Here is a 17,792-nt window from a genome sequence, read left to right on the forward strand (position 1 = left end):
GGAGCGGCAACTGAAGACCCCAACATGCACATAAGGAATTTTGTCGAGATCTGCAGCACTTTTAAGTATAATGGCGTGACTGATGAGGCTATCAAGTTGAGGCTTTTCCCATTCTCACTAAGGGACAAGGCTAAAGACTGGTTACATTCTGAACCAGCTGGGTCCATCACTACGTGGCAAGATCTTGCGCAAAAGTTTCTGGTGAAGTTTTATCCGATGGCAAAGACTGCTGCTATGAGGAGTGCTCTTACTCAGTTTGCGCAGCAACCTACAGAATCTATGTGCGAGGCTTGGGAACGCTACAAGGAAATGTTGAGAAAATGTCCACATCACGGAATGCCGGATTGGATGGTGATCACTGGTTTCTATAATGGTTTGGGGGCCCAATCTCGGCCCATGCTCGATGCAGCAGCTGGAGGCGCCTTATGGGCTAAAAGCTATACTGAGGCGTATAATCTTATCGAGACGATGGCTGCAAATGAGCATCAAAACCCAACTCAGAGGATGACGTCAGGCAAGGTAGCAGGTATTCTGGAAGTTGATGCAGCCACCGCTATTGCAGCCCAGCTCCAAGCGCTATCAATGAAGGTTGATTCTTTGGCTACGTATGGAGTTAATCAAATAGCTATGGTTTGTGAGCTTTGTGCAGGTTCTCATGCTACGGATCAGTGTTCTCTTGTAAACGAATCTGTTCAGTATGTGAATAATTATCAGCGACAACAGCAGCCTGTGCCAGCGACCTATCATCCTAACAACAGAAATCATCCAAATTTCAGCTGGGGGAATAATCAGAATGCTATTCAGCCACCATATCAGCAAGGAATGAGTAAACAGTTTAACCCACCTGGATTCCAGCAACCACAGCAGTATGCTACAAGGCAATCATATCCTCAACAGGGAAGTATAGCTGCACCCACTAGTGCTGATTTTGAGGAACTTAAGCTGTTGTGCAAGAGTCAGGCGGTTTCTATCAAGACCTTGGAAAATCAAATTGGTCAATTAGCCAATGCAGTGCTCAATCGTCAACCTGGCACTCTTCCCAGTGACACGGAAGTACCAGGCAGGAAGGAAGCTAAAGAGCAAGTCAAGGCTATTACCTTAAGGTCTGGAAAAGTAGCTGATGCTGAAAAGGCAAAAGAAGTAGAAGCTGAAATTAGAGGTGAAGAATCTAAGCAAAAGGAGAAAGCGGCGGAACCAAGGAATACTATTGAACACACTCTGCCTGAGGCTAATACAGGGGAGAAACAGCTCTATCCTCCACCACCTTTTCCTAAGAGATTGCAGCAACAAAAGCTGGATAGACAGTTCGGGAAGTTTCTGGAGGTGTTCAAGAAACTTCACATCAATATACCTTTCGCTGAGGCTCTGGAACAAATGTCTAGTTATGCGAAGTTTATGAAGACTATTCTTTCAAGGAAGGTGAAACTGGATGACCTTGAAACCGTTGCTCTCACGGAAGAATGCAGCGCTGTTCTGCAACAAAAGTTACCACCAAAACTGAAAGATCCAGGGAGCTTCACCATTCCTTGCACAATTGGCAATCTGATGTTTGATAAGTGCCTTTGTGATTTGGGAGCAAGCATTAATCTGATGCCGTTGTCGATCTTTAAAAAACTGGATATGCCTGATCCAAAACCCACGTACATGTCACTACAATTGGCTGACCGTTCCATTACTTACCCAAGGGGCATAGTTGAGGATGTGCTCGTCAAAGTGGATAAGCTCTTCTTTCCAACAGATTTTGTTATTCTGGATTTTGAGGAAGATAAGAAGATTCCCATAATCTTGGGGAGGCCTTTCTTGGCTACTGGCCGTACCTTGATAGATGTGCAAAAAGGGGAACTTACTATGCGGGTCCAAGATCAGGATGTGACCTTCAACGTATTCAAGGCAATGAAATTCCCTACAGAAGATGAGGAGTGCTTAAAAGTGGATGTGATTAATTCTGCGGTTACTTCGGAACTCGATCACATACTAATGTCTGATGCATTGGAAAAGGCCTTAGTGGGGGATTTTGACAGCGATGATGAAGATAGCAACGAGCAATTACAATATCTGAACGCTTCTCCATGGAAGCGAAAGCTGGACATCCCATTTGAATCTCTTGGTACTTCTGACCTTAAGAATGCTGAAGGGAAGCTTAAACCATCAATAGAGGAAGCACCTACCTTGGAGCTCAAACCATTACCTGAACACTTGAGGTATGCTTTTTTAGGTGATTTATCTACGTTACCTGTTATTATTTCATCTGACCTTTCAGGTAGTGAGGAAGACAAGCTCTTAAGGATTTTGAGAGAATTCAAATCGGCTATAGGATGGACCATAGCAGACATCAAGGGGATAAGTCCTTCATATTGTATGCATAAAATTCTGCTAGAGGAAGGTAGTAAGCCAACTGTGGAACAGCAGCGAAGACTGAATCCCATCATGAAGGAGGTGGTGAAGAAAGAAATTCTGAAATGGCTAGATGCATGCATCATTTATCCTATTTCTGATAGCTTGTGGGTGAGCCCCGTACAATGTGTACCTAAGAAGGGAGGTATCACTGTGGTCGCAAATGAAAAGAATGAGCTCATCCCTACTCGAACAGTTACAGGATGGAGAGTATGCATGGATTATAGAAAATTGAACAAAGCCACAAGGAATGATCACTTCCCCCTTCCATTTATTGATCAGATGCTTGACAGATTGGCGGGTCATGAGTATTTTTGTCTTCTGGATGGTTATTCTGGGTATAATCAGATTTGTATTACACCAGAGGATCAGGAAAAGACTACCTTCACTTGTCCATTTGGCACATTTGCTTTTCGCAGAGTTTCGTTTGGGTTATGTGGCGCACCGACCACCTTTCAGAGATGTATGATGGCTATATTCTCTGACATGATTGGAAATAACGTTGAAGTGTTCATGGATGACTTCTCCGTCTTTGGACACTCATATGATGAATGTTTGAATAATCTGCGCGCCGTACTCAAAAGATGCGTGGAAACTAATTTGGTGCTTAATTGGGAGAAATGTCATTTTATGGTGCGTGAAGGCATTATCCTTGGGCATAAGGTCTCTAGCAAGGGTCTGGAGGTGGACAAGGCCAAGGTGGGAGTCATTGAAAATCTTCCCCCACCTAATTCTGTGAAAGGAATCCGTAGTTTTCTTGGTCATGCGGGTTTTTATCGGCGATTCATCAAGGACTTTTCAAAGATATCTAAGCCGTTGTGCAATTTGCTTGAGAAAGATGTGCCTTTCAAATTTGATGATGAATGTTTGGCAGCATTCGAGACTCTCAAGGAGAGTTTGATCACGGCACCAGTCATTACAGCACCAGATTGGACAGAACCATTTGAGATGATGTGTGATGCGAGTGATTATGCGGTAGGTGCAGTTATGGGACAGCGCAAGAAAAATCTCTTCCATGTGGTCTACTATGCGAGTAAGACTTTAAATGGTGCCCAATTGAACTACACCACTACTGAGAAGGAGCTTTTGGCTATAGTCTTTGGCTTTGAGAAATTTCGATCTTATCTGCTTGGTACGAAAGTAACAGTATTCACTGATCATGCAGCTATTCGCTATCTGGTTTCTAAGAAGGATTCGAAGCCGAGACTCATTCGTTGGGTGCTTTTACTTCAGGAATTTGAGTTAGAGATCAAAGATAGAAAAGGTACTGAGAATCAACTAGCTGACCATCTCTCTAGGTTGGAGAATCCCGATTCTACTTCACAAGATAGGACGTTAATCAATGAATCTTTTCCAGATGAGCAGTTGTTTGCAATTCAGGAGGAAGAACCATGGTTTGCAGATATTGTAAACTATCTCGTCAGCAACATAATGCCTCCTAATTTAACATCCGCCCAAAAGAAGAAGTTTCTGCATGAGGTGAAGTGGTATATGTGGGATGAACCATATTTGTTTAGACAGGGAGCTGACCAGATCATCAGGAGATGTATCCCGTTCTGTGAGACGGAGGGGATATTATGAGACTGCCATTCCACGGTTTATGGTGGACACTATGGAGGTGAGAAGACGGCAGCTCGTATTCTGCAAGCAGGTTTTTTCTGGCCTACTTTGTTCAAGGATGTTCATCAGTTTGTTTTAAGGTGTGATCGTTGCCAAAGAGTGGGAAATTTGTCAAGGAAGGATGAGATGCCATTAAATGTGATGCTTGAAGTCGAGGTCTTTGATGTGTGGGGAATCGATTTCATGGGGCCTTTTATTGCGTCTTGCAATAATCAGTACATCTTGCTGGCAGTCGATTATGTCTCAAAATGGGTCGAAGTTAAAGCTTTACCGACAAATGATGTAAAGGCAGTGCTAAATTTTCTTCATAAGCAAATTTTCACAAGGTTTGGAACACCTCGGGTAATCATAAGTGATGAAGGATCGCATTTTTGCAACCGTAAGTTCACTTCTATGATGCAGCGTTATAATGTGAATCATCGAGTAGCTACTGCCTATCATCCGCAAACAAATGGTCAAGCGGAAGTGTCTAACAGAGAGATAAAGCGTATTCTAGAGAAGGTTGTTTGTCCGTCAAGGAAGGATTGGTCTTTAAAGCTCGATGAAGCTGCTTGGGCTTACAGAACAGCATACAAAACTCCACTTGGGATGTCACCGTTTCAGTTGGTGTACGGTAAGGGATGTCATCTACCGGCGGAGCTTGAGCATAAGGCCTACTGGGCATTGAAGAAATTGAACCTGGATTTAGATGCAGCTGGTAAGAAAAGAATGCTTCAGCTTAATGAACTTGATGAATTTCGACTTCAAGCGTACGAGAATAATAAAATGTATAAGGAAAAGGTGAAGAGGTGGCACGATAGGAAGCTACATCCTAAGTTATTTGTGCCAGGGCAACAAGTTCTTTTATTCAACTCTCGGCTCCGACTTTTTCCTGGGAAGTTGAAATCAAGGTGGTCTGGACCTTTTATTGTCAAAATTGTGTTTCCACATGGAGCGGTGGAAATTTTTGAGAATGATTCGGACCAAGCATTCAAGGTTAACGGTCAGCGGTTGAAGCACTACTATGGGGACATGGCAAACCGAGAAGTGGTTAGTGCCATTTTGTTGACTACTTGAGCAGGGTACGAAACGTCAAACTAATGACGAAAAAGAAGCGCTGCGTGGGAGGCAACCCATGAATTATTGTTACAGGAACCCTTAGAAGTTAATAACCTATCCAAAAACACAAAAAAATCAGAAAACAGGGGCTGAATTTTTTTTTCCAGAGACCTGTTAGGGCGAAAACACGCGCTAATATTCACGCAAGTATACGCGTTCGCAAGTAATATAGAATACTTTCTAGTTCGTTCCCTCAGAGACTCAGACTAAATTATTGTCTAATTAAACTCACTCACCAATGTATGATTACTTCTCAATGTTAAGATAATAACACTTAAAATTGTTGATTAAATATTAACTATAATTAACTACTTAATTAACCACTTAACTAACACTTCAATTTATCAATAATAAAACACTCATGAGATCACAACTTCATTATTACTTCCTTCTATAGCCATTGTTATTACCTTTAGCATGTGACAGTGATGATATTAATCGAATAACACGAAACTGATAAAATCCAACTTTCATTGTACTAATACCATTCTAACAAGCATCCACAATTAAGATAGAAGTTGAATAGTCATCAATTATGTTGAGTTCCTATATGTCTACAGAAATTGACAACACAACGATTTAAGCACAAGTTATTCCTTTTGATTACATAGGGCAAATAAAACTGTTAGAGTTACCCACTAATCATGCACAACGTACATGAACCTATGCTAGCATGGCAAGTTCTAAATCTCAAGATCCACCGTCGCTTCACAAGAGATTAACACCCTATCTTATATGTTCGCGACGCACATAAGACGAATACGCACAACCAATACTAGATATCAAACAATCATCACACACTAAAGTATTAAACAATTAACTAAAGAATTCCATAATAAATCCGTTGCAACCCCATGATCACGATTAGCCCATAATAGAACTTATCGCCATCATGGGTTCATATGAAATCATGATAAACAAACACAATAAAATAATAACTAAACTAATTATATTAAAACAGAGTACGTCACAAGAGTAAATAAGTCAAAACAAGAAAACTAGCATCCAACGTTACAACGAAACAAGAATCACAAGAAAATATGCTTCCTCTTCGTTGCGGTGTGCTAAATCGGTCTTCTTCCTTATCTCCTTCGCTTCTTGCGTAAAACACAATCTTCTTCTTCTTTTTCTTCTTCATTATCCTTGTGAAAACGTCTCAAATCTACTTATATAATAGTCCCATAAAACTCAGATTACATAGAAGTTGGAAGCCAAACAGAAGTAGAAGTCTAAAATAATTTATCTTTTTCCCCGACCCTGCGCGGCCGCTCAGCATAGCTGCGCGGGCGCGCAGGCCTCTACTGGAAAAAATCCAAGTTTGCTCCGTTTCTTCGCCGTAATCTGCCCGTTCCTTTCCTCTCGCAATGGTAAACACATGCCAAGGCTTATTCTTGATGATTCCTCCCCTGAAATGCAACTAATACCCTGAAATACATAAACACTAGAAAAACGCATCAAATACACAAAATACTTGATTTCAAGACACCAATTTAAGCCATTTTAAGACGTTCTAAGTGGTATAAAATGCCACTTATCACACCCCCAAACTTAAATCGATGCTTGTCCTCAAGCGTCACAGACTCAAAAACAAATAAAAATATGCATGAATGCAATCTATATGAAAATGCAACGATCCCCCTTACTACAATTAATCAACCAAATTGCCACATCTCAACGAATGCAGTTAGACAACTAAAGATCAATAAACTCATGTAAACGGACATACAGCTAGAAACGTGGTGTGTGCAAATGCTTAACAGATATGCTTCGGAACTAGACCAATTACTATGACTAGACTATCCTCAAGGCAATCCTACGATTATACAAAGAATAAAAATTCTAGGCACAAAGTGATATACAACACTATAAGAACTCTGGAGCTTACTACGGAATCGTGCTTTTTATTTACAACTCAAATGCTTATTTGACCGTGCAATGAGTGAGGTCCACAAAAGACTTATACAATGGTATCCATGTAACGAGCGTTAGGTTAGCGGATCCCAGACTCTAAAAGCCTTAGGTCGCTAGGCACAAAGTCCCCTAAGAACTTAATAACTCGAATACCAAAGAGCCCACTCTTGATCAATTATGCCAATTTTTTTTTTTTTTTTATTATAACTTCTGAGCAAGTGCGTTTCGCTCCATCTTGCTCAACCCTAGACTACTCGCAACATATGCGAGCCGGCTACTAGCCATTTGACGCTTAGCCACAACTAGCAACAACTTCCATATTTTTTTCTCCAAATTTTTTTCTTTTTTCATGTCTTTATCACTAAGAGCCTATAATCGAATTCTAAGCATAATAAGTAGATTGACCTTGAAAACAACCAAATCATAACAACAATCTAGCCCTTACGCATTCTTTAAGACTTAGTGGACTTACAATTATTTCTAGTATGCATATCAACCTACACAACTTAATATCACTTTAATGCTATCACTACACTCGCATCAATATCACAATTCAGTCGATAAATCATTACAAAAGGGATCATGGTAAATGCATGAGCTACATGACATTCATAAAAAAAACTATATGGCATAAATTATGCAACTATATGAACTAAACTATCATGAATATGCAACTAAATGACACACACACAATATTCCTTAACTACCACCCCCAAACTAAAAATCTTCACTGTCCTCAGTGAAAGTAGTAGAAAGGAACACAGGGTATACCTACTCGGAGTCATCATCATCATCACCCTCAGTGGGTGGAGTATCAGGCGGCGGGTATGCAGAGTCCTCACCAAAAACTGGCCACTGGATATCAGCTCCAAGGCCTCGAAAAGCAGTCCCTAATGCAAGGGTGAGCTCCTGAGCAAACCTGCTCTGCGTCTCATACATGGCATCCATCCACCGTGAAAGCCTCCTATACTGGGCATCACCCATCCCAGCACCCTCCTGAGCTCTCGAAGAACCAGCCTCACCACGCCCTGGCCTAGCCATAGTAGCACCTCATGCTGGACGCCCTCCTGGAAGACGATAACCCAGCCCATGCTCCTCAGGCTCACCACCGGTCCACTCCTGCATCCCATTCAGAGTGCCAGAATCAATCGGAGCTGCTGGCAACTGCAACTGCTCATGAGCCGGCCAGTTCACTCCCACTGCTCGGCATAGCTTCGTAACCGTAGATGCATAAGGGATGTTCATATGCTTTGCTCCCCTCAAAAACTTCAGAATTCCTTGGTAGATAAACTCACCAAGGTCCACATAGTACTCATCATGCAGAATTCCCCACAACAACTGTGCTCTCTCAACTGTGACCTCATGTGCATGTGAAGAAGGCAAAATATTAGCACATATAAATACATTCCATGCACGGGCATACCTGTTCATGGCGATCGCCAGAAAGTGACGATACTCATTATTGCCTGGACTGCGGGTCCAAACTATGCCCGGTCGACAGAGAGTCGCACAAATCAAATCCAAGTCAAAATCCTCAGCAGTCTTTTCATTCCAGTTCTCCTCCTCGGGCTTCCTCTCTCGCTGTCCAATCACACGGCGAATCACCGCAGGATGATAATCAACCGTCAGCCCATGGACTACAGAAAACCCATTCTTTTCAGCCTTCGCGTTCGCGTAGAACTCGCGAACAACGCTCATCGGTACTGCTTCGGGTGACTCACAAAAAGCTATCCACCCCTTTTCTGCAATCATGGGCAACAACTTACCATCCCTCCCTGATGGTAAAAACCCACTCTCCTTCAGAATCGGCTTCCCCAACAGCCTAGTGTACTCCTCCTCCGCAGCTCTGTCAGTTAACCGAGGCCTTGCAGCAGTACCCCTCGATGAATCAGCAGTAGGAACTGTGCTGCTGCTGTCAATAGTGCATGCTCTCTTGGGTGCCATTGATTCGTGAATAAAAGTGTGGAAGAACTGATTTTTTGATGTTTGTGAGAGGGTTTAAGTGTAGGAAGTTTTGTGGGAGATATGTAGGATAGGTGTATGTATATATAGGGTGTGGATTAGATTAGGGTTTGGGAATTAAGGGATAAAATGATGGGGTAGTGGGAACAATTCGTGGGTTTATGGGCTAAAACTGTTTTTGTGTTTTTGTTTGTTTTTTTTTTCTGAACTGTAAAAAATTTTCTGGAACTCGACCCCTGCGCGGCCGCTCAGCATAGCTGCGCGGGCGCGTAGAGGGTCTCTGGAAAAAAAAATTTTCAGCCCCTGTTTTCTGATTTTTTTGTATTTTTGGATAGGTTATTAACTTCTAAGGGTTCCTGTAACAACAATTCATGGGTTGCCTCCCACGCAGCGCTTCTTTTTCGTCATTAGCTTGACGTTCCGTACCTTTCTCAAGTAGTCAACAAAATGGCACTAACCACTTCTCGGTTTGCCATGTCCCCATAGTAGTGCTTCAACCGCTGACCGTTAACCTTGAATGCTTGGTCCGGATCATTCTCAAAAATTTCCACCGCTTCATGTGGAAAAACAGTTTTGACAATAAAAGGTCCAGACCACCTTGATTTCAACTTCCCAGGAAAAATTCGGAGCCGAGAGTTGAATAAGAGAACTTGTTGCCCTGGCACAAATAACTTTGGATGTAGCTTCCTATCGTTTCACCTCTTCACCTTTTCCTTATACATTTTGTTATTTTCGTACGCTTGAAGTCGAAATTCATTCAGTTTATTAAGCTGAAGCATTCTTTTCTTACCAGCTGCATCTAAATCCAGGTTCAACTTCTTCAATGCCCAGTAGGCCTTATGCTCAAGCTCCACAGGTAGATGACATCCCTTACCATACACCAACTGGAACGGTGACATCCCAAGTGGAGTTTTGTATGCTGTTTTGTAAGCCCAAACAGCTTCATCGAGCTTTAAAGACCAATCCTTCCTTGACGGACAAACAACCTTCTCTAGAATACGCTTTATCTCTCTGTTAGACACTTCCGCTTGACCATTTGTTTGCGAATGATAGGCAGTAGCTACTCGATGATTCACATTATAACGCTGCATCATAGAAGTGAACTTACGGTTGCAAAAATGCGATCCTTCATCACTTATGATTACCCGAGGTGTTCCAAACCTTGTGAAAATTTGCTTATGAAGAAAATTTAGTACTGCCTTTGCATCATTTGTCGGTAAAGCTTTAATTTCGACCCATTTTGAGACATAATCGACTGCCAGCAAGATGTACTGATTATTGCAAGACGAGATAAAAGGCCCCATGAAATCGATTCCCCACACATCAAAGACCTCGACTTCAAGCATCACATTTAATGGCATCTCATCCTTCCTTGAAAAATTTCCCACTCTTTGGCAACGATCACACCTTAAAACAAACTGATGAGCATCCTTGAACAAAGTAGGCCAGAAAAAACCTGCTTGCAGAATACGAGCTGCCGTCTTCTCACCTCCATAGTGTCCACCATAAACCGTGGAATGGCAGTCTCGTAATATCCCCTTCGTCTCACAGAACGGGATACATCTCCTGATGATCTGGTCAGCTCCCTGTCTAAGCAAATATGGTTCATCCCACATATACCACTTCACCTCATGCAGAAACTTCTTCTTTTGGGCGGATGTTAAATTAGGAGGCATTATGTTGCTGACGAGATAGTTTACAATATCTGCAAACCATGGTTCTTCCTCCTGAATAGCAAACAACTGCTCATCCGGAAAAGATTCATTGATTAACGTCCTATCTTGTGAAGTAGAATCGGGATTCTCCAACCTAGAGAGATGGTCAGCTAGTTGATTCTCAGTACCTTTTCTATCTTTGATCTCTAACTCAAATTCCTGAAGTAAAAGCACCCAACGAATGAGTCTCGGCTTCGAATCCTTCTTAGAAACCAGATAGCGAATAGCTGCATGATCAGTGAATACTGTTACTTTCGTACCAAGCAGATAAGATCGAAATTTCTCAAAGCCAAAGACTATAGCCAAAAGCTCCTTCTCAGTAGTGGTGTAGTTCAATTGGGCACCATTTAAAGTCTTACTCGCATAGTAGACCACATGGAAGAGATTTTTCTTGCGTTGTCCCAGAACTGCACCTACCGCATAATCACTCGCATCACACATCATCTCAAATGGTTCTGTCCAATCTGGTGCTGTAATGACTGGTGCCGTGATCAAACTCTTCTTGAGAGTCTCGAATGCTGCCAAACATTCATCATCAAATTTGAACGGCACATCTTTCTCAAGCAAATTGCACAACGGCTTAGATATCTTTGAAAAGTCCTTGATGAATCGCCGATAAAAACCCGCATGACCAAGAAAACTACGGATTCCTTTCATAGCATTAGGTGGGGGAAGATTTTCAATGACTCCCACCTTGGCCTTGTCCACCTCCAGACCCTTGATAGAGACCTTATGCCCAAGGATAATGCCTTCACGCACCATAAAGTGAAATTTCTCCCAATTAAGCACCAAATTAGTTTCCACGCATCTTTTGAGTACGGCGCGCAGATTATTCAAACATTCATCATATGAGTGTCCAAAGACGGAGAAGTCATCCATGAACACTTCGATGTTATTTCCAATCATGTCAGAGAATATAGCCATCATACATCTCTGAAAGGTGGCCGGTGCGCCACATAACCCAAACGAAACTCTGCGAAAAGCAAATGTGCCAAATGGACAAGTGAAGGTAGTCTTTTCCTGATCCTCTGGTGCAATACAAATCTGATTATACCCGGAATAACCATCCAGAAGACAAAAATACTCATGTCCCGCCAATCTGTCAAGCATCTGATCAATAAATGGAAGAGGGAAGTGATCCTTCCTTGTGGCTTTGTTCAATTTTCTATAATCCATGCATACTCTCCATCCTGTAACTGTTCGAGTAGGGATGAGCTCATTCTTTTCATTTGCGACCACAGTTATACCTCCCTTCTTAGGTACACATTGTACGGGGCTCACCCACGAGCTATCAGAAATAGGATAAATGATGCCTGCATCTAGCCATTTCAGAATTTCTTTCTTCACCACCTCCTTCATGATGGGATTCAGTCTTCGCTGCTGTTCCACAGTTGGCTTACTACCTTTCTCTAGCAGAATTTTATGCATACAATATGAAGGACTTATCCCCTTGATGTCTGCTATGGTCCATCCAATAGCCGATTTGAATTCTCTCAAAATCCTTAAGAGCTTGTCTTCCTCACTACCTGAAAGGTCAGATGAAATAATAACAGGTAACGTACATGAATCACCTAAAAAAGCATACCTCAAGTGTTCAGGTAATGGCTTGAGCTCCAAGGTAGGTGCTTCCTCTATTGATGGTTTGAGCTTCCCTTCGGCGTTCTTGAGGTCAGAAGTACCAAGAGATTCAAATGGTATGTCCAGCTTTCGCTTCCAGGGAGAAGCGTTCAGATATTGTAATTGCTCATTGCTATCTTCATCATCGCTGTCAAAATCCCCCACTAAGGCCTTTTCCAATGCATCAGACATTAGCATGTGATCGAGTTCCGAAGTAACCGCAGTATCAATCACATCCACTTTTAAGCACTCCTCATCTTCTGTAGGGAATTTCATTGCCTTGAATACATTGAAGGTCACATCCTGATCTTGGACCCGCATAGTAAGTTCACCTTTTTGCACATCTATCAAGGTACGGCCAGTAGCCAAGAAAGGCCTTCCCAAGATTATGGGAATCTTCTTATCTTCCTCAAAATCCAGAATAACAAAATCTGCTGGAAAGAAGAGCTTATCCACCTTGACGAGCACATCCTCAACTATGCCCCTTGGGTAAGTAATGGAACGGTTAGCCAATTGTAGCGACATGTATGTGGGTTTTGGATCAGGCAGATCCAGCTTTTTAAAGATCGACAACGGCATCAGATTAATGCTTGCTCCCAAATCACAAAGGCACTTGTCAAAAGTTAGATTGCCAATGGTGCAAGGAATGGTGAAGCTTCCTGGATCTTTCAGTTTTGGTGGTAACTTTTGCTGCAGAACAGCGCTGCATTCTTCCGTGAGAGCAACGGTTTCAAGGTCATCCAGTTTCACCTTCCTTGCAAGAATAGTCTTCATAAACTTCGCATAACTAGGCATTTGTTCCAGAGCCTCAGCGAAAGGTATATTGATGTGAAGTTTCTTGAACATCTTAGGAAAAGGTAGTGGAGGATAGAGCTGTTTCTCCCCTGTATTAGCCTCAGGCAGAGTGTATTCAACAGTAGTCTTCCTTGGTTCTGCCGCTTTCTCCTTTTGCTTAGATTCTTCATCTCTAACTTCAGCTTCGACTTCCTTTGCCTTTTCAGCATCAGCCACTTTTCCAGACCTTAAGGTAATAGCCTTGACTTGCTCTTTAGCTTCCTTCCTGCCTGGTACTTCCGTGTCACTGGGAAGAGTGCCAGGTTGACAATTGAGCACTGCATTGGCTAATTGACCGATTTGATTTTCCAAGGTCTTGATAGAAACCGCCTGACTCTTGCACAACAGCTTAAGTTCCTCAAAATCAGCACTAGTGGGTGCAGCTGCACTTCCCTGTTGAGGATATGATTGCCTTGTAGCATACTGCTGTGGTTGCTGGAATCCAGGTGGGTTAAACTGTTTACTCACTCCTTGCTGATATGGTGGCTGAATAGCATTCTGATTATTCCCCCAGCTGAAATTTGGATGATTTCTGTTGTTAGGATGATAGGTCGCTGGCACAGGCTGCTGTTGTCGCTGATAATTATTCACATACTGAACAAATTCGTTTACAAGAGAACACTGATCCGTAGCATGAGAACCTGCACAAAGCTCACAAACCATAGCTATTTGATTAACTCTATACGTAGCCAAAGAATCAACCTTCATTGATAGCGCTTGGAGCTGGGCTGCAATAGCGGTGGCTGCATCAACTTCCAGAATACCTGCTACCTTGCCTGACGTCATCCTCTGAGTTGGGTTTTGATGCTCATTTGCAGCCATCGTCTCGATAAGATTATACGCCTCAGTATAGCTTTTAGCCCATAAGGCGCCTCCAGCTGCTGCATCGAGCATGGGCCGAGATTGGGCCCCCAAACCATTATAGAATCCAGTGATCACCATCCAGTCCGGCATTCCATGATGTGGACATTTTCTCAACATTTCCTTGTAGCGTTCCCAAGCCTCGCACATAGACTCCGTAGGTTGCTGCGCAAACTGAGTAAGAGGACTCCTCATAGCAGCAGTCTTTGCCATCGGATAAAACTTCACCAGAAACTTTTGCGCAAGATCTTGCCACGTAGTGATGGACCCAGCTGGTTCAGAATGTAACCAGTCTTTAGCCTTGTCCCTTAGTGAGAATGGGAAAAGCCTCAACTTGATAGCCTCATCAGTCACGCCATTATACTTAAAAGTGCTGCAGATCTCGACAAAATTCCTTATGTGCATGTTGGGGTCTTCAGTTGCCGCTCCTCCAAAAGAAACAGAATTCTGCACCATCTGAATAGTGCCCGGCTTGATTTCAAAGGTGTTAGCTTGAATAGCCGGATGAAGGATGCTTGACTGAATGTCATCAATTTTAGGCCGAGAAAACTCCATGAGAGCTGGGTCAGCTTGAACAATACGATCTCCCATGTTTACTGGTTCTTTCTGCTCAGTTCCTGAATCCGAATCCTCAAAATCTAACTTCTCCGGAATATCAAGAACTTCGTCTGTCTCCTCAGCTGTATCTAAAGTCCTCTTGCGAGCACGAGAACGGGTTTGCATAAACGCTTGCTAAAGTACCTGAAACACAACCGGAAAAAATAAGTAACTACTATGTCCTAATCACTGAGTCCTAATGACCAATGATTAGTACATAAACTAAACAAATACGCCGAGTCCCCGGCAGCGGCGCCAAAAACTTGTTAGTGCGAAAACACGCGCTAATATTCACGCAAGTATACGTGTTCGCAAGTAATATAGAATACTTTCTAGTTCATTCCCTCAGAGACTCAGACTAAATTATTGTCTAATTAAACTCACTCACCAATGTATGATTACTTCTCAATGTTAAGATAATAACACTTAAAATTGTTGATTAAATATTAACTATAATTAACTACTTAATTAACCACTTAACTAACACTTCAATTTATCAATAATAAAACACTCATGAGATCACAACTTCATTATTACTTCCTTCTATAGCCATTGTTATTACCTTTAGCATGTGACAGTGATGATATTAATCGAATAACACGAAACTGATAAAAGCCAACTTTCATTGTACTAATACCATTCTACCAAGCATCAACAATTAAGATAGAAGTTGAATAGTCATCAATTATGTTGAGTTCCTATATGTCTACAGAAATTGACAACACAACGATTTAAGTACAAGTTATTCCTTTTGATTACATAGGGCAACTAAAACTGTTAGAGTTACCCACTAATCATGCACAACGTACATGAACCTATGCTAGCATGGCAAGTTCTAAATCTCAAGATCCACCGTCGCTTCACAAGAGATTAACACCCTATCTTATATGTTCGCGACGCACATAAGACGAATACGCACAACCAATACTAGATATCAAACAATCATCACACACTAAAGTATTAAACAATTAACTAAAGAATTCCATAATAAATCCGTTGCAACCCCATGATCACGATTAGCCCATAATAGAACTTATCGCCATCATGGGTTCATATGAAATCATGATAAACAAACACAAGAAAATAATAACTAAACTAATTATATTAAAACAGAGTACGTCACAAGAGTAAATAAGTCAAAGCAAGAAAACTAGCATCCAACGTTACAACGAAACAAGAATCACAAGAAAATATGCTTCCTCTTCGTTGCGGTGTGCTAAATCGGTCTTCTTCCTTATCTCCTTCGCTTCTTGCGTAAAACACAATCTTCTTCTTCTTTTTCTTCTTCGTTATCCTTGTGAAAACGTCTCAAATCTACTTATATAATAGTCCCATAAAACTCAGATTACATAGAAGTTGGAAGCCAAACAGAAGTAGAAGTCTAAAATAATTTATCTTTTTCCCCGACCCTGCGCGGCCGCTCAGCATAGCTGCGCGGGCGCGCAGGCCTCTACTGGAAAAATTCCAAGTTTGCTCCGTTTCTTCGCCGTAATCTGCCCGTTCCTTTCCTCTCGCAATGGTAAACAGATGCCAAGGCTTATTCTTGATGATTCCTCCCCCGAAATGCAACTAATACCCTGAAATGCATAAACACTAGAAAAACGCATCAAATACACAAAATACTTGATTTCAAGACACCAATTTAAGCCATTTTAAGACGTTCTAAGAGGTATAAAATGCCACTTATCAAGACCCTCTGCGCGCCCGCGCAGCTATGCTGAGCGGCCGCGCAGGAGTCGAGTTCCAGAAAATTTTTTACAGTTCAGAAAAAAAAACCAAAAAAAAAAACACAAAAACAGTTTTAGCCCATAAACCCACGATTTGTTCCCACTACCCCATCATTTTATCCCTTAATTCCCAAACCCTAATCTAATCCACACCCTATATATACATACACCTATCCTACATATCGCCCACAAAACTTCCTACACTTAAACCCTCTCACAAACATCAAATATCAGTTCTTACACGCTTTTATTCACGAATCAATGGCACCCAAGAGAGCACGCACTATTGACAGCAGCAGCACAGTTCCTACTGCTGATTCATCGAGGGGTACTGCTGCAAGGCCTCGGTTAACTGACAGAGCCGCGGAGGAGGAGTACACTAGGCTGTTGGGTAAGCCGATTCTGAAGGAGAGGGGGTTTTTACCATCGGGGAGGGATGGTAAGTTGTTGCCCATGATTGCAGAGAAGGGGTGGATAGCTTTTTGTGAGTCACCCGAAGTAGTACCGATGAGCGTTGTTCGCGAGTTCTACGCGAACGCGAAGGCTGAAAAGAATGGGTTTTCTGTGGTCCGTGGGCTGACGGTTGATTATCATCCTGCGGCGATTTGCCGTGTGATTGGACAGCGAGAGAGGAAGCCCGAGGAGGAGAACTGGAATGAAAAGACTGCCGAGGATTTTGACTTGGATTTGATTTGTGCGACTCTCTGTTGACCGGGCACAGTTTGGACCCGCAGTCCAGGCAATAATGAGTATCGTCACTTTCCGACGATCGCCATGAACAGGTATGCCCGTGCATGGAATGCATTTATATGTGCTAATATTTTGCCTTCTTCACATGCACACGAGGTCACAGTTGAGAGAGCACAGTTGTTGTGGGGAATTCTGCATGATGAGTACTATGTGGACCTTGGTGAGTTTATCTACCAAGCAATTCTGAAGTTTTTGAGGGGAGCAAAGCATATGAACATCCCTTATGCATCCACGGTTACGAAGCTATGCCGAGCAGTGGGAGTGAACTGGCCGGCTCATGAGCAATTGCAGTTGCCAGCAGCTCCGATTGATTCTGGCACTCTGAATGGGATGCAGGAGTGGACCGGTGGTGAGCCTGAGGAGCATGGGCTGGGTTATCGTCTTCCAGGAGGGCGTCCAGCACGAGGTGCTACTATGGCTAGGCCAGGACGTGGTGAGGCTGGTTCTTTGAGAGCTCAGGAGGGTGCTGGGATGGGTGATGCCCAGTATAGGAGGCTTTCACGGTGGATGGATGCCATGTATGAGACACAGAGCAGGTTTGCTCAGGAACTCACCCTTGCGTTAGGGACTGCTTTTCGAGGCCTTGGAGCTGATATCCAGTGGCCAGTTTTTGGTGAGGACTCTGCATACCCGCCGCCTGATACTCCACCCACTGAGGGTGATGATGATGATGACTCCGAGTAGGTATACCCTGTGTTCCTTTCTA

At 42.6% G+C, this 17,792-nt stretch overlaps 2 non-coding genes across 2 annotated transcripts; one reads left to right on the plus strand and one right to left on the minus strand.

Moving 5' to 3' along the window:
• Positions 1–231: 231 nt before the first annotated feature.
• LOC141709864 (small nucleolar RNA R71) lies at positions 232–338 on the minus strand. The gene has a single exon (XR_012570419.1). It is a non-coding gene; the product is annotated as a small nucleolar RNA R71 (small nucleolar RNA).
• A 13,765-nt stretch (positions 339–14,103) lies between these two features.
• LOC141709911 (small nucleolar RNA R71) lies at positions 14,104–14,210 on the plus strand. The gene has a single exon (XR_012570465.1). It is a non-coding gene; the product is annotated as a small nucleolar RNA R71 (small nucleolar RNA).
• Positions 14,211–17,792: the final 3,582 nt, after the last annotated feature.

The sequence above is a fragment of the Apium graveolens genome, chromosome 2, assembly GCF_009905375.1.
Source record: "Apium graveolens cultivar Ventura chromosome 2, ASM990537v1, whole genome shotgun sequence".
Classification (NCBI taxonomy): Eukaryota; Viridiplantae; Streptophyta; class Magnoliopsida; order Apiales; family Apiaceae; genus Apium; species Apium graveolens.